The sequence below is a fragment of the Schistocerca gregaria genome, chromosome 9, assembly GCF_023897955.1.
Source record: "Schistocerca gregaria isolate iqSchGreg1 chromosome 9, iqSchGreg1.2, whole genome shotgun sequence".
Lineage (NCBI taxonomy): Eukaryota > Metazoa > Arthropoda > Insecta > Orthoptera > Acrididae > Schistocerca > Schistocerca gregaria.
Genome location: NC_064928.1, coordinates 126,641,320 through 126,665,465, shown reverse-complemented (window position 1 = coordinate 126,665,465; position 24,146 = coordinate 126,641,320). Strand labels below are relative to the sequence as shown.

Sequence of the window (24,146 nt, the reverse complement as noted above, 5' to 3'; positions counted from 1 at the left end):
AATGCGTCGCCAACCATAACAACTGCAACTTCATTAACGGTCGGTGCTGCCCAGATGGTACTTTGTCTGCCGTATAGTTGTCGTTTTGCAGTCCGTTTGAAACGGTATTGAACAACTGGACCAAGTGGTTGTGATTCATAAAAACAGTTCTAAAATACCCACAATTTCTCGCTCCTCCATCTGCTCGATGTGGTTGTACTGGCAGCGTGCGTTCGTTTGCTGCTCCTCATCACCCATGACGTAGATTTGCAGAAATTTTGAATCGGTTTTAGGCATCGGCATTAAAGAACCTATTTGATGGTACACTTGGCCCTGAATCTTAAACGTTGATTGGAAATTGCGATCATCCTCATTCCGAACTATTTTTGTTGCTCCAGATGTCATAATTTGAAAGTACGAATTGAATTTGCGAATTTTACGCAAAAACAATTTAGATTGAGATGCAGCTCCAGCCAATAGTGTTTCAATGGTTCTGGCGGCGAATTCAGTGGTGACAATACGACTTTTCGAGACGCGCAGCAGAAACCGGCCGATTCACTTTACTATTTGAGTGCATGACAGTGTTGGCATTGTTTGTTGATAGCAACGATTGCAATTGGTGAATGTGACGAATAGTCGATGTCCGGCTCATATTCAAACGCAAGGCGAAGAAGTGATGCACGTGTCAATGCGCGATACACTTGCAAACGCTGTTGTTCACGTGTTCTGAATGCGTCGGTGACTCGTTGACGGGCCAGTCTTTGTCTCAATGCATTACCTCGAAGGCGTTCATTGCGTTGTTCCTCGCTTTCATTTGCACGTCTGATTGCAGCCTGGATTCTTAAATTTTCGTTGATCTTCTGCCGACCTATTTAGCCGACGGTTCTGGACTAATTGTGATTTCCGAGTCCGTCAACCAATATTTCCTGCTCGTCCACGAATACATGGCATTGTTTTATGTACGAAAATTATATGTGAATGTAATACACTTAATATTCACTGGAATGCGACACCTGAAATATCAAAAAACACCGTACAAAAAAATTAAAATGTCAGAATAACGAAACACACATAATATGATACACTCAAATTAAAATGTCGATAAATAAACGAAAACCTATGCACGTAACTTATATCTGAATATAATAGCTCAATATTGCACACAAAAATGCAACGCCACCTACCGTGCTGATTTAAGAATGTAAATCATCCAGGCCCACACTTGAACGCATACGCACAAATCCATTCAAGTCCATCCAGCCGTTCAGTTGCCGTATAGATAAATAACCTAGATACCGACAGCAACTCCATCTGCCTGGCTGAGTTGTGGATCTAAACCATCCAGGGCGCCACCTAAACGCATACAAAAAAATTCATTGAAGTCGGTCCAGCCGTTTAGGAGGAGTTCAGTGACATACACACGTACAGTATAATTATATATATAAATATATATAATAAAGGAGGAAGGATCTTACCAGAATCTGATGAAGTTCTTGAGCCATTTTCTTCACATTTTTACAATACTCTAATGAACACTGCAGACACAGAGTGCGTATTTTTACTGTATATAATACATATACTGTTGAGTCCTCGCCAATGGAAGCAACCGGAGGTGGCGCGCTGAGACGATTTCCGACTGCTGCCGCCACGGACAGCTCTTTGAAGTTCGCCGCCAACCACAAGCACAACCTAATCAGCAACCTCCGCGCCGTAGCCGCTGACAAGGACATTTGCGTTGTGATAAGCGGCGGCCACAGGTAGCAACGGGATCCATGTTCGGCGTTGACTGTTCGAGTACAGATCTGCTGTTCAAGGCTACAGTTCGCAGTGGAGTTCAGCCTGCGAGGGTTAGTCTACAAGTAGAGTCGCCAATAGGCTTCGCACAGGACAAGCGGTTAGTACAGTGATTGACAGTGTGGCGCGAGGACATACAGTCTTGCTGACGCTGTATTCAGTAATGCATGCCTTGAAAGGGTATTACTTAGTTATATCTGTACGCAAGCGCATCCAACTTTAGTTAAGTACTGAACTGTATGTCACTAAACTGTTTGCACTGTAGCATTTCCTGTGTCCACCTCGGAGCACCTAAACATAATACGACGTGCGCAAGCCGTTCTACCCAGGCGGGCCGTACATTTGATATACGTGTACAATAGGCTGGTTGGTTGGGGGGGGGGGGAACTAAACAGTGAGGTCATCGGCCCCTTCTGATCAGGAAAAGAAGTAAGGCGTGCATTCTAATGAACCATCCCGGCATTTGCCCGAAGCGGTTTTGGAAATCTCGGGAAACCCAAAACACAGGATGGCCGGACGCGACTACATATATAATAGTAAAACGTTGTTAGCAAACAGGAAAGTTGTATTTATGGCTTATCAGCATATGATTAGGATGTTGTTGTTGTGGTCTTCAGTCCTGAGACTGGTTTGATGCAGCTCTCCATTCTACCCTATTCTGTGCAAGCTTCTTCATCTCCCAGTACTTACTTTAACCTACATCCTTGTGAATCTGCTTAGTGTATTCATCTCTCGGTTTTTACTCTTCACGCTACCCTCCAGTTGTAAATTTGTGATCCCTTGATGCCTCAGAACATGTCCTGCCAACCCGTCCCTTCTTCTTGTCAAGTTGTACCACAAACTCCTCTTCTCCCATACTCTATTCAATACCTCCTCATCAGTTATGTGATCTACCCATCTAATCTTCAGCATTCTTCTGTAGCACCACATTTCGAAAGCTTCTATTCTCTTCTTTTCCAAACTATTTATCGTCCATGTTTCACTTCCATACATGGCTACGCTCCATACAGAGAGCGGAAGACTATTTACAATTTGTACAGAAACCAGATGGCAGTTATAAGAGTCGAGGGGCATGAGAGGGAAGCAGCTGTTGGGAAGGGAATGAGACAGGGTTGTAGCCTCTCCCCAATACTATTCAATCTGTATATTGAATAAGCAGTAAAGGAAACAATAGAACGGAGTAGATATTTAAATGCATGGAGAAGAAATAAAAACTTTGAGGTTCGCCGAAGACATTGTAATTCTGTCAGAGACAGCAAAGGACGTGGAAGAGCAGTTGAACGGAATGGACAGGGACTTGAAAGGAGGATATAAGATGAACATCAACAAAAGCAAAACGAGGATAATGGAATGTAGTCGAGCTAAGTCGAGTGATGCTGAGGGAATTAGATTGGGAAATGAGACACTTAAAGTAGTAATGGAGTTTTGCTATTTGGGGAGCAAAATAGCAGATGATGGTCGAAGTAGAGAGGATATAAAATGTAGACTGGCAATGGCAAGGAAAGCGTTTCTGAGGAAGAGATATTTGCTAATATCGAGTTTAGATTTACTACTACAGAACTAGAACTCGAAGTTACGGTAAACAGGGGTCAACGTCAGAGAGAGGGGGAAGAGGAGATGTACAGAGGGATCGGAGAAAATCGATATGGTAAGTGGAAATGAAGGGTCTGACTGACAGAGAGGCGGGGAAGGAATATATATATATATATATATATATATATATATATATATATATATATATATATATATACATGTGTGTGTGTGTGTAGAGAGAGAGAGAGAGAGAGAGAGAGAGAGAGAGGACGGTAGAGGATGGTGGTGGTGGTGGTTAGTGTTTAACGTCCCGTCGACAACGAGGTCATTAGAGACGGAGCGGAAGCTCGGGTTAGGGGAGGATTGGGAAGGAAATCGGCCGTGCCCTTCCAAAGGAACAATCCCGGCATTTGCCTGAAACGATTTAGGGAAATCACGGAAAACCTAAATCAGGATGGCAGGAGACGGGATTGAACCGTCGTCCTCCCGAATGCGAGTCCAGTGTGCTAACCACTGCGCCACCTCGCTCGGTGGGATGGTAGAGGAGGAGTTGTACAAAGACACTGGGAAGAGGAGCAGGTCAGCGCACAAAAAGAGATACAACGTATATTCAGATCTCATCCTTATTAGAAATGTTGGCTTTCACTTTTCTTTCTTTCCGATTTAAGCAGACTAATCCCCAGCAACGCGTTGATGAGAACAGTTAGTAATTCAATAAAATTTTTGAACAAGGATGTAATAAACTAATAGTTCCATCTCAGTACATTGTGGTTAATCAATTTCGGTCGACCGATCATCAAAGAATACTAATGACGAAATCCATCATCGAAAAGGAGAAGACTGATTGAAGAGAACCAAGGAAGGAGGAACCTGACACGGTCACCTTAAGAACTGTCCTCAAGGACTGTGCACGGGCTGAACTCCTCGTGAGTGAGCTCCCCAAGGAGGAAACGGCCTGAGACGCTTGCGTAGCAACGATTGTCCGCATAGCGCGCGTTGGGAGTAGACGGTATTCTAGGAAAGCGGGCAGAATATAATGGCCGGCCGCGTGTGCCTCTCTGGAACGGCTGGGTTCCGGTGAGTCACCCGCTTCTGGGACGGGCGTGCGGGCGTCACCAAGGCGCCCGGCGCCTGCGCCCATGATGGCAGGTGGCGGCGGCGCGACCACACGCCCACGCAGCTCTGCGGACGCCTCGACCTGCTGTACCGCAGTCACACGGCGCGGCAGCCGTTAGTATGAGGTATGCAGTTACTCGACTCTCACACAGTGCTGCCGGGAAGACACCATACCGCTGGTCTTCGCCTTACACACTGACGTACATCTGTCTGCTCCGTCTTCAGGAAGTTTATGTCCTTAGTTTCCATGTCAGTCTGTGTCTTTCTCTTGGATTGTATAGCGTCCTCGAAAAAAACGCTCCGGTTTTGATGTAACGTACTTACAAAGTCTACCCGTGGTCTAGGGTTAGCCGGCACGGTAGCTCAGCGTGTTCGGTCAGAGGGTTTCGCGCCCTCTGTAATAAAAAAAAACTGAGTCAATCGATCAAAAACGAACATAAATGGATATCTTACGACGTCGGCCCCGAGCAGAGGCAACGAACAAAATGAGATTTTTTAAAAAAAAGGAGTAGCGTCTTTAATTCATAATCAAAACGTCTTTGGTCCCGGGTTCGATCCCCGCCACTGCCTAAATTTTGATAAATAATCAGCATTGGCGGCCGAAGACTTCCGGCATAAGAGGTCAGCCTCATTCTGCCAACGGCCTTGTCAAAGAGGGCGGAGGAGCGGCTAGATTTTCAGGGCACTCTCTTGTCGTAGGGGTGGGAAATTGCCACTAAAGGCGGAAGAATCAGCAATGATCAACGACACGAGGATGCAGAAGGAAATGGAAACCACTGCATTAAGGACACGTAACATGTATCCACAGGACATGTGGCCTGTAGTTGAAGAAGTGTCATGATGATCTCTCCATTGGCACAAGATTCCGGAATAGTCCCCCATTCGGATCTCAGGGAGGGGACTGCCAAGGGGGAGGTTAACATGAGAAAAAGATTGAATAATCAGCGAAAGGATAATGCTCTACGAGTCGGGGCGTGGAATGTCAGAAGCTTGAACGTGGTAGGGAAACTAAAAAATCTGAAAAGGGGAATGCAAAGGCTCAATCTAGATATAGTAGGGGTCAGTGAAGTAAAGTGGAAGGAAGACCAGGATGAGTATCGGTTAATATCAACAGCAGCAGAAAATGGTACAACAGGTGTAGGATTCGTTATGAATAGGAAGGTAGGGCAGAGGGTGTGCTACTGTGAACAGTTCAGTGACCGGGTTGTTCTAATCAGAATCGACAGCAGACCAACACCGACAACAATAGTTCAGGTATACATGCCGACGTCGCAAGCTGAAGATGAACAGATAGACAAAGTGTATGAGGATATTGAAAGGGTAATGCAGTATGTAAAGGGGGACGAAAATCTAATAATCATGGGCGACTGAAATGCAGTAGTAGGGAAAGGAGTAGAAGAAAAGGTTACAGGAGAATATGGGCTTGGGACAAGGAATGAAAGAGGAGAAAGACTAATTGAGTTCTGTAACAAGTTTCAGCTAGTAATAGCAAATACCCTGTTCATGAATCTCAAGAGGAGGAGGTATACTTGGAAAAGGCCGGGAGATACAGGAAGATTTCAATCAGATTACATCATGGTCAGACAGAGATTCCGAAATCAGATACTGGATTGTAAGGGGTACCCAGGAGCAGATATAGACTCAGATCACAATATAGTAGTGATGAGGAGTAGGATGAAGATGAAGACATTAGTCAGGAAGAATCAATACGCTAAGAAGTGGAATACGGAAGTTCTAAGGAATGACGAGATACGTTTGAAGTTCTCTAACGCTATAGATACAGCAATAAGGAATAGCGCAGTAGGCATCACAGTAGAAGAGGAATGGACGTCTCCAAAAAGGGCCATCACAGAAGTTGGGAAGGACAACATAGATACAAAGAACGTAGCTGCGAAGAAACCATGGGTAACAGAAGAAATACTTCAGTTGATTGATGAATGGAAGAAGTACAAACATGTTCCGGGAAAATCAGGAATACAGAAATACAAGTCGCTGAGGAATGAAATAAATAGGAAGTGCAGGGAAGCTAAGACGAAATGGCTGCAGGAAAAATGTGAAGACATCGGAAAAGATATGATTGTCGGAAGGACAGATTCAGCATACAGGAAAGTCAAAACAACCTTTGGTGACATTAAAAGCAACGGTGTTAACATTAAGAGTGCAACGGGAATTCCACTGTTAAATGCAGAGGAGAGAGCAGATAGGTGGAAAGAATACATTGAAAGCATCTATGAGGGTGAAGATTTGTCTGATGTGATAGAAGAAGAAACAGGAGTCGATTTAGAAGAGATAGGGGATCCAGTATTAGAATCGGAATTTAAAAGAGCTTCTGAGGACTTACGGTCAAATAAGGCAGAATGGATAGATAACATTCCATCAGAATTTCTAAAATCATTAGGGGAAGTGGCAACAAAACGACTATTCACGTTGGTGTGTAGAATATATGAGTCTGGTGACATACCATCTGACTTTCGGAAAAGCATCATCCACACAATTCCGAAGACGGCAAGAGCTGACAAGTGCGAGAATTATCGCACAATCAGCTTAACAGCTCATGCTTCGAAGCTGCTTACAAGAATAATATACAGAAGAATGGAAAAGAAAATTGAGAATGCGCTAGGTGACGATCAGTTTGGTTTTAGGAAAAGTAAAGGCACGAGAGAGGCAGTTCTGACGCTACGGCTTATAATCGAAGCAAAGCTAAAGAAAAATCAAGACACGTTCATATGATTTGTCGACCTGGAAAAAGCGTTCGACAATATAAAATGGTGCAAGCTGTTCGAGATTCTGAAAAAAGTAGAGGTAAACTATAGGGAGAGATGGGTCATATACAATATGTACAACAACCAAGAGGGAATAATAAGAGTGGACGATCAAGAACGAAGTGCTCGTATTAAGAAGGGAGTAAGACAAGTTTGTAGCCCTTCGCCCCTACTCTTCAATCTGTACATCGAGGAAGCAATGATGGAAATAAAAGAAAGGCTCAGGAGTGGAATTAAAATACAAGGTGAAAGGATATCAATGATACGATTCGCTGATGACATTGCTATCCTGAGTGAAAGTGAAGAAGAATTAAATGATCTGCTGAACGGAATGAACAGTCTAATGAGTACACAGTATGGTTTGAGAGTAAATCGGAGAAAGACGAAAGTAATGAGAAGTAGTAGAAATGAGAACAGCGAGAAACTTAACATCAGGATTGATGGTCACCAAGTCAATGAAGTTAAGGAATTCTGCTACCTAGGCAGTAAAATAACCAATGACGGACGGAGCAAGGAGGACATCAAAAGCAGACTCCCTATGGCAAAAAAAGGCATTTCTGGCCAAGAGAAGTCTACTAATATCAAATACCGGCCTTAATTTGAGGAAGAAAGTTCTGAGGATGTACGTCTGGAGTACAGCATTGTATGGTAGTGAAACATGGACTGTGGGAAAACCAGAACAGAAGAGAATCGAAGCATTTGAGATGTGGTGCTATAGACGAATGTTGAAAATTAGGTGGACTGATAAGGTAAGGAATGAGGAGGTTCTACGCAGAATCGGAGAGGAAAGGAATATGTGGAAAACATAAGGAGAAGGGACAGGATGATAGGACATCTGCTAAGACATGAGGGAATGACTTCCATGGTACTAGAGGGAGCTGTAGAGGGCAAAAACTGTAGAGGAAGACAGAGATTGGAATACGTCAAGCAAATAATTGAGGACGTAGGTTGGAAGTGCTACTCTGAGATGAAGAGGTTAGCACAGGGGAGGAATTCGTGGCAGGCCGCACCACAACTAGCATCTTCTCTCCCTGTTCCATTCCCAAACGAGGGAAAAATGACTGCCTATGTGCCGTGCACGAGCCCTAATCTCTCTTATCTTTGTAGTCTTTCCGCGAAATGTAAGTTGGCGGCAGTGAAACTGTACTGCAATCAGCCTCAAATGCTGGTTCTCTAAATTTCCTCAGTAGCGATTCACGAGAAGAACTGCTCCATTCCTCTCGAGACTCCCACCCGAGTTCCTGAAGCATTTCTGTTATGATCAAACCTACCAGTAACAATTCTAACAGCCCGCCTCTGAATTGCTTTTATGTCCTCCCTCAATCCGACCTGAAATGATCCCAGACGTTCGAGCAGTACTGAAGAATAGGTCGTATTAGTGTTTTATAAGCGGTCTCCTTTACAGATGAACCACACCTTCCCAAAATTCTACCAATGAACCGAAGACGACTATCCACCTTCCCCACAACTGCCATTACATGCTTGTCCAACTTCATATCGCTCTGCAATGTTACGCCCAAGTATTTAATCGACTGTGACTGTGTCAATGTCTACCCTACTAATGGAGTATTCAAACATTACGGGTTTCTTTTTCCTATTCATCTGCATTAATTTACATTTATCTATATTTAGAGTTAGCTGCCATTCTTTACACCAATCACACTTGCACTTATCGCGAATCTTTCTCCCAGCGCAGAGTCCTAATCGACTGGAAAAAAGCGCGTGCGACTCCGGGGTGTAAGTAAGATACAAGGACAGACCCACTAAATTGCAGGCCAATATCTTTAATATTATTTTGTTGCAGAATCCGTGATCATATTCCCAGTTCCTATACATTAAATGTCTTTGGAAGGGAAAGCTCGTGCGGAATTCAGTTTGCCCTTTTCTCTCATGATATTTTGCGAACTATGGACGAAGAGCAGCAGGTGGATTCAATACTCCTAGATGTCCGTACAGCATTTGGCATGGCGCCACACTACCGACTGTTAACAAAGCAATCGGTTCCCAGATATCTGAGTGGCTCGAACACTTCTTGAGTAATAGAACCCGATTGCTCATCAGAGACAAGGGTTCCTCAGGGAAATGTGACAGGATAGCTATTATTTTCTACAAACATAAATGATCTGGTCGACAAGCTGAGCAGCAATCTGCTGCTGTTTGCTGATGATGTCGTGGCGTAGCGGGCCGGGGTGGCCAAGCGGTTCTAGGCGCTACTGTCTGGAATCGCGAGACCGCTATTGTCGGAGGTTCGAATCATGCCTCGGGCATGGCTGTGTGTGATATCCTTAGGTTAGTCCATAGTGCTCAGAGAGCCATCTGAACCTTTTTTTTAAATTTTTTTTTGTGTTGGTGTACGGGAAGGTGTCGACTTTTAGTGACTGTAGGATGATACAAGATGACTTAGACAAAATTTTAATTTGTTGCAAATGAATGGCAGCTAGCTCTAAATGTAGAGCAATATAAGTTAATGCAGGTGATTGGGAAAAACAAACACGTAATGTTAGAGTACAGCTTCAGCTCTGTGCTGCTTGACACAGAAACGTCGATTAAATGTCCGTGCGGAGAGCGATATCAAATGGAATGAGCGTGTAAGCGTTGTGGTAGGTAAGTCACATTGTTGACTTCAATTTATTGGGAGAATTTTAGGAAATTGTGGTTATTCTGTAAAGCAGACAGCATGTAGGACACTAGTGCGACCGATTGTTGAGTACTGTTGGAGTGTTTGGGACCTGCACCAGGGCCGAATGAAGACATCGAAGCAGTTCAGAGGCGGGTCGCTAGATTTGTTACCGTTACGTCCAACAACACGCAAATATTAGGATGATGCTTCCTTAACCAAAATGGTATCCCTGGAGCGAAGACGACGTTCTTTCTGAGGAGCACTGTTGAGAAAAATTAGAGAACAGGTATTTGACGCTGACTGCAGAACTATTCTGCTGTTGTGTACCCACATTACACATACGTACGACAAGATTAGAGAGATTTGGGGTCGTACAGAGACAAATAGAAAGTCGTTTTTCGCTCCCTCTCTTTGATAATAGAACAAGAAGGGAAATGACTAGTTGTGGTACAGGGTGCCCTCCGCCACGCAGAATACAGTGTCTTCAGGAGTACGAAGATACAGGTAAGGGGCGGTCAAAATGTTTCGGTTGGAGAGCGTTGCCGCACTACGTATTCAACGTAGGCGACTCCGATTCGGGTATTAGTGTTGCTTTAGTGTCTTTACGACGTGAGTATGATAAATGCGGAAACCTGAACACTGGGGAAGTTATTAACAGACGTGGCCACACACGACAAATGTACTGTTCTTCTTTTCTTGGCTGCCGAAGGAAAAACACCGGTAGACATCTTTCGGACAATAAAGAATGTGTGTGGGACAGCAGGTTTCTCGAAAACCACCGGTGTGGAATGTTGTGCCAAGTTCCGCGGTCGTCGCGATTCGACACAAGCCGCTTGCTGATCTGGGAGGCCGGCCCCAAATGGGTGGCACTGATCTCTGTCCACGCGAATGTCAAGCCATGTCTTAAAAAAGTCCTCGAACGATTTACAATTCCTGTAGGACGAAGATGCTCGGCAGGTAGTTACGGACTTGTTCAGCAGCAGGATAGGGCGGTTAACCAAACGTGTATGTTCATCCCCGTGCACAGGTGGGATGATTTCTTCAGTTCTCACGCCGATGTTACCTGATTTTCGCGCCGATTCTGGTCTGTAAGGATTTCGAACGGAAACATTATGATCGCCCCTTACATCTAATGATGAATTTTATTTTCTCTAAAACGCATTCACAAAATACATGTACATATTCGAAACACCTTCCCATGTTAGATGGGTAACTCAGACGGTAGAGAACTTGCACGCGAAGGGCAAAGGTCCCGAGTTCGAGTCCCGAGCCGGCACACAGTTTTAATCTGCCAGGAAGTTTCATATCAGCGCACACTCCGCTGCAGCGTGAAAATCTCATTATGAAAAATGATGCCTCACATATGACCTCCTCTACTGTGCTGCCATGCAAGAACTCATCCGTGAAATTCACTATGACATCCTGACGTTACTCCACTTGCATTTCGCCAACAGCACGTCAAATTTACGCCGTTAACTCGCGAATGTTGCTCGGTTTGTTGACATACCGTCAGGTGGCTTGCGGAGTATGGATGTAGATGTAGATAACCCCAAGGACAGATAAAGCAGCAAGCGGATGATTCACAGGACCTTGGGGGCCATTGTTGCTCGTCATTAAGCTAGATGATCCGGAAGCCGCTTATTCAACGACTCAGTTATTTCGTGGGCGGTGTGCAGACATTTGCCACGGTGGACATTTGCCACGATTTTACCTGTTCCGAAGAGTTGGATCCCTTGTCTCCCCCTCCTCCGCCTCCTCTTCCTCATCGCTTACTCAGCCTTTCCGCTGGTTTACTTAACATAGGACCAGAACCTCCTTGGATTTTCCGCTACATTTCTAGAGAGAGTTTTATTGTTGAAACTATTAAATGCATCTCGCATTTAAATCCGCAGCAAATTTCGAGCCTCAGTAAAACTTCGCCAATCTTGGTGACTTTGCGCTCGTATAGATTATACGTGTCTTTTTCGGTTCTTCTGTAGCAGCTTTCTGTCGTGTTTTGTGTACCATGGGGGTTCAGTTCCGTCTCTTATTAATTTATTTGGTATGAATCTCTCGACTGCTGTTGATACTATTTGTTTAAACTTAATCCACATATGGTCTCCACTTACACAGTGGTCTCTCTTAAAAAGACGTCAACAGAATTTTTAGTTGCTTTTATAAATAGATATAATTCGCGTTTAGTTTTGGTGAATCTCTTTGTTACGGAATTGAGCCTCGCTACGACTGTGTGTTCACTAATCCCTGTATCCGTCGTGACGCTCAGGATTATTTGTGGCTAAGAGGTCAAGTGTGTTTTCGTAACCATTTACAATTTGAATGGCCTCGTTAACTACTTGTTCAAAATTATTAAAAAAAAAAAAACATTTAGAACAATTAGGGAAGTTGTTTTCTATCTACAATAGTGTCTGAAAATGTATTTTTGCCAACATACGGAAGGTAGATTGAGCGTCACTGCGAACTATAACTGTATGAGTAGGGTACCTATTTGCGATGAGACTCGAGGTTTCTTTGAAATGTTCAGCAACTGTTTCATCTGAGACCGGGGGTCAGTAAATGGAGCCAGTTATTAATTTATTCCGGTTGTTGAATATAACCTCTGTCCATACCGAGTCACAAGAACTACCTGCTTCAATGTCGCTTGTGAGCTGGAACACACATTACATTATTTTTCCTTATGTTGTGCTTCTTGTTTCTGTTGTAGTGTCGATCATTACAATTACGGCTCTTCCCTCCAAAACCTAGGATGCTTTCTCTGCTACCCTGCAAATACCAGAGCTGGACAACGTAGAGCAACAACGTGCGCTAGAAGCATAGCATTGTATATTACTTCATTTCTTTATTTCTCACATTTTAAAATTGTACGTCGACTTTAGATGACATGTCAATCATAGATGTTATTATCTCTGTTTATGAATGTACTTTCAGTTATGTTTTGAACATTGTCCCGCTACACTTTATTAACTAATGTTTCGCCGCATGGAATATCGGATTTTAGAGAGTAAATTAATATAGAAAATGTCCTTCTTTTCAAACATTCACATACCCATTTCTCCTTAAAAGAAAAATGGTTCAAATGGCTCGAAGCACTATGGGACTTAACTTCTCAGGTCATCATTCCCCTAGAACTCAGAACTACTTAAACCTAACTAACCTAAGGACATCACACACATCCATGCCAAGGGCAGGATTCGAACCTGCAACCGTAGCGGTCGCGCGGTTCCAGACTGAAGCCCCTAGAACCGCTCGGTCACAGAGGCCGGCGATAAACTACGCCAGCGGTGGGCAAATAGCGGCCCGCGGACCACATGCGGTCCACAAAAGTTTCTGTGTGCCCCCCCCCCCTCTCCCCCCCCCCCCCCCCCCCCGCCCCAACGAACACAGTCAGAAAAAATGTGCCCTAAACCGACGAGATTTCCTTCCAATGCGCGACCAATGTTCACTTGGCCAGCCACGTCAATACGCATGTGCGCTAATTAAGTTGACACTCGGCGTGGGGGCTGAGTATTAAGGTATTACCACGATTTGCGCCTACGGTATGATGTGTTGATCTGGTCTATTTCCATGTTACCTATCATGAGTAAGTACATATATATTCAACTGTAGAGGAACCATGAACCTCCGAAAAACCGTAAATGCAGTGACGAATGTTATGTGTATAATGAAGAATCGACGTTAACCAGTCAATGCAGCCGGCCGCGGTGGTCTCGCGGTTCTAGGCGCGCAGTCCGGAACCGTGCGACTGCTACGGTCGCAGGTTCGAATCCTGCCTCGGGCATGGATGTGTGTGATGTCCTTAGGTTAGTTCGGTTTAAGTAGTTCTAACTTCTAGGGAACTGATGGCCACAGCAGTTGAGTCCTATAGTGCTCAGAGCCATTTGAACCAGTCAATGCAAACATTTTAGAAGGCGCGACTCTCTGCTGACCTGACCACAGTAACTGCCCAGTGCTGAACTACATGATCGTACCCATGATAATAAGGGTAGGCAATGTTTTGTGAGGCTCTACATTCATTTATGGTATGTAGGTTTGTACAGATCATCCAAGAATTGGTGGGGAGGCTTGCATGCCTCAGCGATATAACCACAACGGAGGGGTATCTGTTGAGAGGCCAGACAAACGTCTGGTTTCTGAAGAGGTTCAGAGCCTTTTCAGTAGTTGCAGGGGCAACAGTATAGTTCATTGACTGATCTGGTCTTGTAACAATAACTAAAACACCCTTGCTATGCTGGTAATGCGACCGGCTGAAAGCAAGGAGAAACTAAAGCCGTCACTTTTCCCGAGGCAAGCAGCTTTACTATATGGTTACATAACGATGGCGTCCTCTTGAGTAAAATATTCAGGCGGTGAAATAGTCCCCCATTCGGATCTCCGGGCGGGGACTAATCAAAAGTACGCCGTTACGAGGAGAAAGAAAATTGGCGTTCTTTGGATCAGAGCGTGGAATGTCAGTTCCTTTAATCGGACAGGTACCTTAGAAAATTTAAAAACGAAAATGCACAGGCTACAGTTAAATATAGTGGGATTTAGTGAAGTTCGATGGCAGGAGGAACAAGACTTCTGGTCAGGTGAATACGGAGTTATAAATACAAAATCAAATAGGGGTGGTGCAGGAGTAGGTTTAATAACGAATAAAAAAACAAGAACGTGGATACGCCACTATCAACAGCGTAGTGAACGCATTATTGTAGCCAAATTAGACACGATGCCCGCACATAGCACAGTAGTACACGTTTATATGCCAATTATCTCCGCAAATGATCAAGAGATTGAAGAAATGTTATGATGCGATAAAAGAAATGATTCACATAGTTAAGGAAGACGAAAATTTAATAGTCAAGGGGGACTGGAATTCGATGGTAGAAAAAGGAAGAGCAGGAAAATTAGAAGGTGATTATGGAGTGGGGGTAAGGAAAGAAAGAGGAAACCGCCTGGTAGAATTCTGCACAGAGCGTAACCACTTGGTTTAAGAATCATGAAAGAAGGTTGTATACGTGGAAGAGGCCAGGAGTCACTAGAAGGTTTCAGAAAGATTATATGACGGTAAGACAGAGATTTAGGAACTTTGTTTTAAATTGTAAGACATTTCCAACGCCCGTTGTGGACACTGACCACAATCTATTGGTTATGAATATTGTAGATTAAAACTGAAGAAACTTCAAAATGATGGAAATTTAAGGAAGTGGGACCTGGATAAACTGAAAGAATCAGAGGTTTAGAGGGTTTCAGAGAGAGCTTTAGGCAACGATCGACAAGAACAGGGAAAAGAAATACAGTCGAAAAAGAATGGGTAGCTTTGAGAGATCAAATAATGAAGGCAGGAGAGCGTGAAGTAGGTAAAAAGACGAGGGCTAGTAGAAATTCTTGGGTAATTGCTGAAAGCAGAATATATAAAAATGCAGCAGAATCAGGCGAATGGAAATACAAACTTTCAAAATTGAAATGGGCAGGAAGTGCAAAATGGCTAAGCAGGAATGGCTAGAGGACAAATGCAAGGATGTAGAGGCATATATCACTAGGGAGTAAGATAGATACTGCTTCAGGAAACTTAAAGAGACCTTCCGAGAAAAGAGAACCACCTGTATGAATATCAAGAGCTCAGATGAAAAACCTGTCCAAAGCAAAGAAGGGAAAGAAGAAAGGTGGAAAGAGTATATAGAGGGTCTATCTATACAAGGCGATGTACTTGAGGGCAATATTATAGAAGTGAAAGAGGACGTACATGACGCTGAAATGGCGGATATGATACAGTGTGAAGACTTTGACAGAGCACTGAAAAACGTTAAGTCGAAACAAGGCCCAGGGTGTAGATAACATTCCATTAGAACCACTGATAGCCTTTGGACAGCCAGCCCTGACAAATCTCCACCAACTGGAGAGCAAGATACAGGAGACAGGCGAAATACCCTTAGACTTCAAGAAGGATATAATAAAACCAACCCCAAAGCAAACAGATATTGACAGATGTCAAAATTACCGAACTATCTGTTTAATAAGTCACGCCTGCAAAATACTAACTCGACTTCTTTACAGACGTATGGAAAAACTGGTAGAAACCGATGTCAGGGAACAACAGAGTTTGGATTCCGTAGAAATGTTGGAACACAGGAGGCAATACTGGTCTTACGACGTACCCTAGAATATATGTTAAGGAAAGGCAAACCTACCTTTCTAGCATTTGGAGACTTAGAGAAAGCTTCTGACAGTGTTGATTGGAATACTCTCTTGCTAATTCTAAAGGCGGCAGGCGTAAAATACAGGGAGCGAAATGCTATTTACAGTTTGTGCAGAAACCAGAAGCCAGTTACAAGAGTCGAGGGGCATGACAGGGAAGCAGTGCTTCAAAAGGGAGTGAGACGGGCTTGTTGACTATCCCATATCTTATTCAATCTGTATGTTTAGCAAGTAGTAAAGGAAACAAAAGAAAAATTCGGAGTAGGAATTAACATCCATTGAGAAAAAAAAAAACTTGGAGGTTTGCCGATGACATTATAATTCTATCAAAGACAGCAAAGGACTTGGAAGACCGGTTGAACGGAGTGGGCAGTACCTAAAAGGAGAATATAAGATGAAAATCAACAAGAGTAAAACGAGGATAATGGAATGCAGTCGAATTAAATCAGGTGAGGATGAGGGGAATAAGAAGAGAGACACTAAAAGTAACAGATGAGTTTCGTTGTTTGGGGAGGAAAACAACAGATTATGGTGGAAGTAGAGAGGATGCACTACTGGCCATTAAAATTGCTACACCACGAAGATGACGTGTTACAGACGCGAAATTTAACCGACAGGAAGAAGATGCTGTGATGTGCAAATGATTAGCTTTTCAGAGCATTCACACAAGGTTGGAGCCATTGGCGACACCTACAACGTGCTGTTATGAGGAAAGTTTCCAACCGATTTCTCATACACAAACAGCAGTTGACCGGCGTTGCCTGTTGAAACGTTATTGGGATGCCCCGTGTAAGGAGGAGAAATGCCTACCATCCCGTTTGCGACTTTGATAAAGGTCGTATTGTAGCCTATCGCGACTGTGGTTTATCGTATCGCCACATTGCTGCTCGCGTTGGTCGAGATCCAATGACTGTCAGCAGAATATGGAACCGGTGGGTTCAGGAGGGTAATACGGAACGCCGTGCTGGATCCCAACGGCCTCGTATCACTAGCAGTCAAGATAACAGGTATCATATCCGCATGGCTGTAACGGATCGTACAGCCACGTCTCGATCCCTGAGTCAACAGATGGGGACGTTTGCAAGACAACAACCATCTGCACGAACAGTTCGACAACGTTTGCAGCGGCACAGAATATCAGCTTGGAGACCATGGCTGCGGTTACCCTTGACGCTGCATGACAGACAGGATATCCTGCGATGGTGTACTTAGCGACGAACCTGGGAGCACGAATGGCAAAACGTAATTTTTTCGGATGAATCCAGATTCTGTTTACAGCATCATGATGGTCGCATCCGAGTTTGGCGACATCGCTGTGAACGCACATTTGAAACGTGTATTCCTAATTGCCATACCGGAATATCACCCGGCGTGATGGTATGGGGTGCCATTGGTTACACATCTCCGTCACCTCTTGTTCGCACTGACGGCACTTTGAACAGTGGACGTTACTTTGCAGATGTGATACGACCCGTGGCTCTACCCTTCATTCGATCCCTGGAAACCCTACTTTTGAGCAGGATAATCCACAACCGCATGTTGCAGATCTTGTACGGGCCTTTCTGGATACAGAAAATGTTCGACTGCTGACCTGGACAGCACATTCTCCAGATCTCTCACCAATAGAAAACGTCTGGTCAATGGTGACCGAGCAACTGGCTCGTCACAATACGCCAGTCACCACTCTTGATGAACTGTGGTATCGTGTTGAAGCTGCATGAGAAGCTGTACCTGTACACGCCGTCTAAGCTCTGTTTGACTAAATGCCCAGGCGTAACAAGGCCGTTATTACGGCCAGAGGTGGTTGTTCTGGGTACAGATTTCTCAGGATCTATGCACCCAAACTGCGTGAAAATGTAATCACATTTCAGTTCTAGTATAATATTTTTGTCCAATGAATACTCGTTTCTCATCTGCATTCTTCTTGGTGTATCAATTTTAATGGCGAGTAGTGTATAAAATGTAGACTGGCTATGACAAGGGAAGCGTTTCTAAAGAAGAGAAATTTGTTAACATCGAGTACAGACTTAAATGTCAGAAAATTATTTTTGGAAGTATTTGTATGGAGAGTAGTCATGTATGGAAGTGAAAAATGAACGATAAATAGCGTAGACAAGAAGTTAATAGAAGCTTTCGAAATGTGGTGCTACAGAATAATGCTGAAGATTAGATGGGTAGATCACCTAACTAATGAGAAGGTACTGAACAGAATTGGGGAGAAGAGGAATTTGACTAGAAAAAGGGATCGGTTGTTGGGACACGTTCTGAGGCATCAAGGAATCATCAGTTTGGTACTGGAGGGAAGCGTGGGTTGTAAAAATTGAAAAGGGAAACCAAGAGATGAATATGCCAAGAAGATTCCGAAGCATGTTGGTCGTAGTATTTACTAGGAGATGAAGAGGCTTGCGCAGGATAGGGTGGCATGGAGAGCTGCATCAAACCAATCTCTGGACTGAAGACGACAACAATAACATCGGTCCAAGAGTGGTCAAATTTTGATCAAAGTCGATAATCAAAATAAAAGTCAGTAGAACTGTGTACTGCCATTCCTATACTGTACTAGCGAACCCGTCAATTGATCGCAGTTGCTAAATAGGTATGGAAGTCGTATGTACGTGCCATTCTCCTCCTCCCACTATGTCTGTTGACCTATTCCTTCCCCTATTTATGTTCATTTCCGCCGTCTCTCGGTCCATTTTCTGTCCCCCCCTCCCCCCCCCCCCTCTCTCTGACCTTACGCCTCGTTTATTGTTGTTGCCAACTCGAAGTTAACAAATTTCTCTTCTTCAGAAACGCTTTCCTTGCTGTCTCGCGGTTCTAGGCGCTCAGTCCGGAACCGTGCGACTGCTACGGTCGCAGGTTCGAATCCTGCTTCGGGCATGGATGTGTGTGATGTCCTTAGGTTAGTTAGGTTTAAGTAGTTCTAAGTTCTAGGGGACTGATGACCACAGCAGTTGAGTCCCATAGTGCTCAGAGCCATTTGAACCATTTGAGCTTTCCTTGCTATTGCCAGTCTACATTTTATATCCTCTCTACTTCGACCATCATCAGTTATTTTGCTCCCCAAATAGCAAAACTCCTTTACTACTTTAAATGTCTTATTTCCTAATCTAATTCCCTCAGCATCATCCGACTAAATTCGACTACATTCCATTATCCTCGTTGTGCTTTTGTTGATGTTCATCTTACATCCTCCTTTCAAGACACTATCCATTCCCTTCAACTGCTCTAAGACTTTTCCTAAGATAATTACAATGTCATCGGGAAACCTCAAAGTTTTCATTTCTTCTCCATGGATTTTAATACGTATTCCGAATTTTTCTTTTGTTTCCTTCACTGCTTGCTCAACATACAGATTGAATAACATCGGGGAGAAGCTACAACCCTGTCTCACCCCCTCCCCAACCACTGCTTCCCTTTCATGTCCCTGGACTCTTATTACTGCCATCTGGTTTCGGTACAAATCGTAAATAGCCTTTCGCTCCCTGTATTTTACCCCTGCCACCTTCAGAATAAATACACACACACACACACACACACACACATACATACATATATATATATATATATATATATATATATATATATATATATATATATATATATATATATATATATATAAGGTATAAAAGAAAATGTATACATAAAGTATCAAGCAACCAAAAGACGCTATTGAAAAAAAAAAACCTACATGAAACCGCTTCCAAAACTGGACTACCGATCCCTTACGAAAAAAAGACACAGTTAATGAGCATAAAGAAACTGTCATCTTTGGACGCAATGTATTGTACGATTTACAAAACGGCAGACTTCAAACACCTCGTTGAAACACTACAAATGAGTGGACGTAACAGGGACTCAAACGAAGAAAGAAGAACTAAACTGGACAAGGCATACAAAGTAGTGTGGAATCATTACAACAAGATGTCTATCCCACAAAAAGCCAAACTACGCCACTACGAGAAGGTGGTACTCCCCGAGCACTATATGTAGCAGAGACCACACTAATCCTAGAGCATACACGTATCAGACAACTAGAAAAAGTACAATGGAAAATACTTAGGAAAATATTTGGTGCAGCAAACAACAATGGAATGTAGATCAAGAAACATAGAGAGGAACGAAACAAATATACGGAGACAATCACAGAAAAGATCAGAAAACGCAGACTACAATTCCATCGACACCTATACAGAATACCATTACACAGACTGACCAAACAGACATTTGACTGGGTAACCACCAGAAACAACAAATAGGTGGCAGAGGTAAAAAACTACCTCACCCAACTCAACATAACAGCAGACACAATAAACGACAGAATAAAATTGAGAAACATCATTAAGAAAAGTTAACTATACGACATACACTGCAACAAACGAACAGGCGTAAAATGGACCAAAGAATGCAAGCAAGATCACAGTGGGAAGATAAAAGAAATGTGGGCAACCAAAAAGGCAATCGCTATGAAGCCGAAGACACAAAGCCGACAAGAGGCATGGACAGAGGACCGGAAACAGAAACACAGCGAGCGAATGAGGGAAGTTTGTGCAGCAAGGAAGGCAGCAAAAGGAACTGGCCATGTAGTTTAGTCCAATTGCCCTCTTTAAGGGCAAAACACCAATAAAAATGACATCTGTATATTGTTGATGTCTTGAGTCCTGAGACTGGTTTGATGCAGCTCTCCATACTACCCTATCCTGTGCAGGTTCTTCATCTCCCAGTACTTACTGCAGCCTACATCCCTCAGAGTCTGCTTAGTGTACTCATCTATTGGTCTCCCTCCATGATTTTTACTCTCTACGCTGCCCTCCAATGCTAAATTTGTGATCCCTTGATGCCTCAGAACATGTCATACAAACCGGGCCCTTCTTCTTGTCAAGTTGTGACCACAAACTCCTCTTCTTCCCAATTCTGTTCAATATCTCCTCATTAGTTATGTGATCTACTCTTCTAATCATCAGCTTCCTTCTGTAACACCACATTTCGAAAGCTTCTATTCTCTTCTTGTCTAAACTATTTATCGTCCATGTTTCACTTCCATACATGGCTACACTGCATACAAATACTTTCAGAAATGACTTCCTGACACTTAAATCTATACTCGATGTTAGCAAATTTCTCTTCTTCAGAAACGCTTTCCTTGCCATTGCCAGTCTACTTCGACCATCATATATATATATATAGGATGAGTCACCTAATATTAGCGCTGGATATATTTCGTAAACCACATCAAATACTGAAGAATCGATTCCACAGACCGAACTTGAGGAGAAGGGCTAGTGCAACTGGTTAATACAAACCATAAAAAAATGCACGGAAGTATGTTTTTTAACACAAACCTACGTTTTTTAAATGGAACTCCGTTAGTTTTGTTAGCACATCTGAACATATAAACAAATACGTAATCAGTGCCGTTTGTTGCATTGTAAAGTGTTAATTACATCCGGAGATATTGTAACCTAAAGTTGACGCTTGAAACCTCCGACGTTCTGTTGCGTGTTGTAACAAACACGGGCCACGGTCGGCGAGCAGCATCTGCAGGGACATGTTTACGATGACGACCGTGTTTACGAGTGTGGCTGTAGTCCACTGTTGTGGTTTGGTCTAGCTGTCGCAGTGTCCGCATGTACGCTTGCTGCTATTGTTATTCTGCGTTCGTCTCCGCACGCAGACGAACTGTAGTACACCGTGTTATCAGACGTCTGTGATAGTGTAGTGTTGTAGGAACTGTGACCATGGTGTATTCGAACTCTGAAAAGGCAGAGATGATACTGATCTATGGTGAGTGTCGACGAAATGCAGCTGAAGCCTGCAGGGTGTATGCAGAACGGTACCCGGACAGAGAGCATCCAACGTGCCGCACATTGCAAAACATCTACCGCCAACTGTATGCAACAGGTATGGTCGTAGCACGCAAACGGGTCCGTCAAATGCCTGTCACAGGAGAAGCGGTTGCAGTTGGTGTGTTAGCTGCTGTTGCCATGAACCTACACATGAGTACATGGCCTGCACCTCAACAGGTATGGGAAGAGAAGGTTAGCAAAGCTTATAGGTGACAGTATAGGTGCGGTTGGTGGGCTCACTCATGGGAAAATTCCTGCAGTAGTGGGCGCTAGAGCTGCACCTTTTTTAGACTGAAGTCAGCTGATAGGTATTCTTGCTTAAGGGAAGTCTCTCTAACAAAGGAACCACTTTTGACAAAGCTTAGGTATCCGAGAAATGAGGGAATTAGTATATTTCATCAAAATATACATTAGAGATAAAGTTAGTGAATTGCTTATAGATGTTGACTCTGAAATTATTGGTGTATCTGAACACTTCTTAAATAAGGAGATAATTCAGAGGCTTCCTTTACCAGGATACAGGTTGGCTGACAACTTTTCGAGGAGCTCTTTGCGGTGTGGGGGAGTAGCCATGTATGTGAAAAACGGAATCCCATTTGAGTCAATTGATGTTTCAAAGTACTGCACTGAAAAGGTGTTTGAATGTTGTGCAGGTGTGGTTAAATTTAATGGAGCTAAACTTCTAACTTTTGTTATTTATAGATCCCCAGACTCTGATTTCACAACATTTTTGCTAAAGCTAGAGGAGGCTCTTGGTTCACTTTACAGGAAATACAAAAAGGTAGCTATATGTGGTGACTTCAATATTAATTCTATAAGTGATTGTGCAAGGAAGAGGATACTGGTAGACCTTCTTAAGTCATATCATCTTATGGAAACCGTATTCTTTCCAACGAAAGTGCAAGCGAACAGTACAACAACCATAGACAATATTTTTTGTTCATTCCTCATTATTAGAAGGGAATTCTGTTAGCAAAAAGGTGAATGGCCTTTCAGATCATGATGCACAAATTTTAATTGTAAAAGATTTTTGCACTGCAACACGTGTTAAATATAGTCATCAGCTGTTTAGGAAAGCTGATCCAGTTGCTGTAGAGACATTTGTAAACCTTATAAAGGAACAACAGTGGCAAGATGTTTGCAAGCGCTGATACAGTAGACCATAAATATAATGCTTTTCTGAAGACTTTTCTCGTGCTCTTTGAAAGCTGCTTTCCGTTAGAACGTTGAAACCAGGGTACTAGCACAAACAGGCAGCCTGGGTGGCTGATTAGAGGGATAAGAATATCTTGTAGAACAAAGTGGCAATTATATCTATACGTTAGAAACAGTCAGAATCTAAATGCATCAGCCCATTACAAACGGTACTGTAAGGTGCTTAAAAATGTTATTAGGAAGGCAAAAAGTATGTGATATGCAGATAGAATAACTAAGTCTCAGGATAAAATTAAAACCATATGGTCAGTCGTAAAGGAAGTGGCAGGTCTGCAGAGACAGGTCGGGGATATAGAATCAGTGCGTAGTGGGAATGTCCGTGTTACTGATAAGTCGCATATATGTACAGTATTTAATAATCACTTTCTGAATATAGCAGGTGAACTAAATAGAAACCTAGTCCTAACAGGGAATCATATAGTGCTCTTAGAAAAAAGTGTTCCGGGACTGTTACCTGAAATGCTCCTCCATGATACTGATAAGAGGGAGATTGAGTTAATAATTAAATCACTAAATGCCAAGAACTCTCATGGATATGACGGGGTATCTAGCAGAATACTGAAGTATTGTTCTATGTAAGTTAGCCCAGTACTTAGCTATATCTGTAACTTTTCCTTTAGGAGTGGTCGGTTTCCTGACCGATTAAAGTACTCGGTAGTGAATCCACTTTATAAAAAGGGAGACAGGGATAATATTGACAATTATAGACCTATTTCTATGCTATCGGTGTTTGCTAAAGTTATCGAGGAGGTTGTATATACATGGTTACTGGAGCATTTAAATTCACATGATTTGCTGTCAAATGTTCAGTTTTGTTTTAGAAATGGTTTGACAACTGAAAATGCTATATTCTCTTTTCTCTGTGAGGTTTTGGACGGATTAAATAAAAGGTTGCGAACGCTCGGAGTTTTCTTTGATTTAACGAAGGCTTTTGACCGTGTTGACCACAAAATATTACTGCAGAAGTTGGACCATTATGGAATAAGGGGAGTAGCTTACAATGGGTTCGCCTCTTACTTTAAGAACAGAAAGCAGAAGGTAATTCTCCGCAATATTGACAGTGGTAGTGATGTTCAGTCACAATGGGGCACTATTAAGTGGGGCGTTCCC

General features: G+C 43.1%; 1 non-coding gene across 1 annotated transcript; it reads right to left on the bottom strand.

Annotated features, from left to right (window-relative positions):
* Window positions 1-3,761: 3,761 nt before the first annotated feature.
* Window positions 3,762-3,834, bottom strand: Trnaa-cgc (transfer RNA alanine (anticodon CGC)). The gene has a single exon. It is a non-coding gene; the product is annotated as a tRNA-Ala (tRNA).
* Between the last annotated feature and the right edge of the window lie 20,312 nt (window positions 3,835-24,146).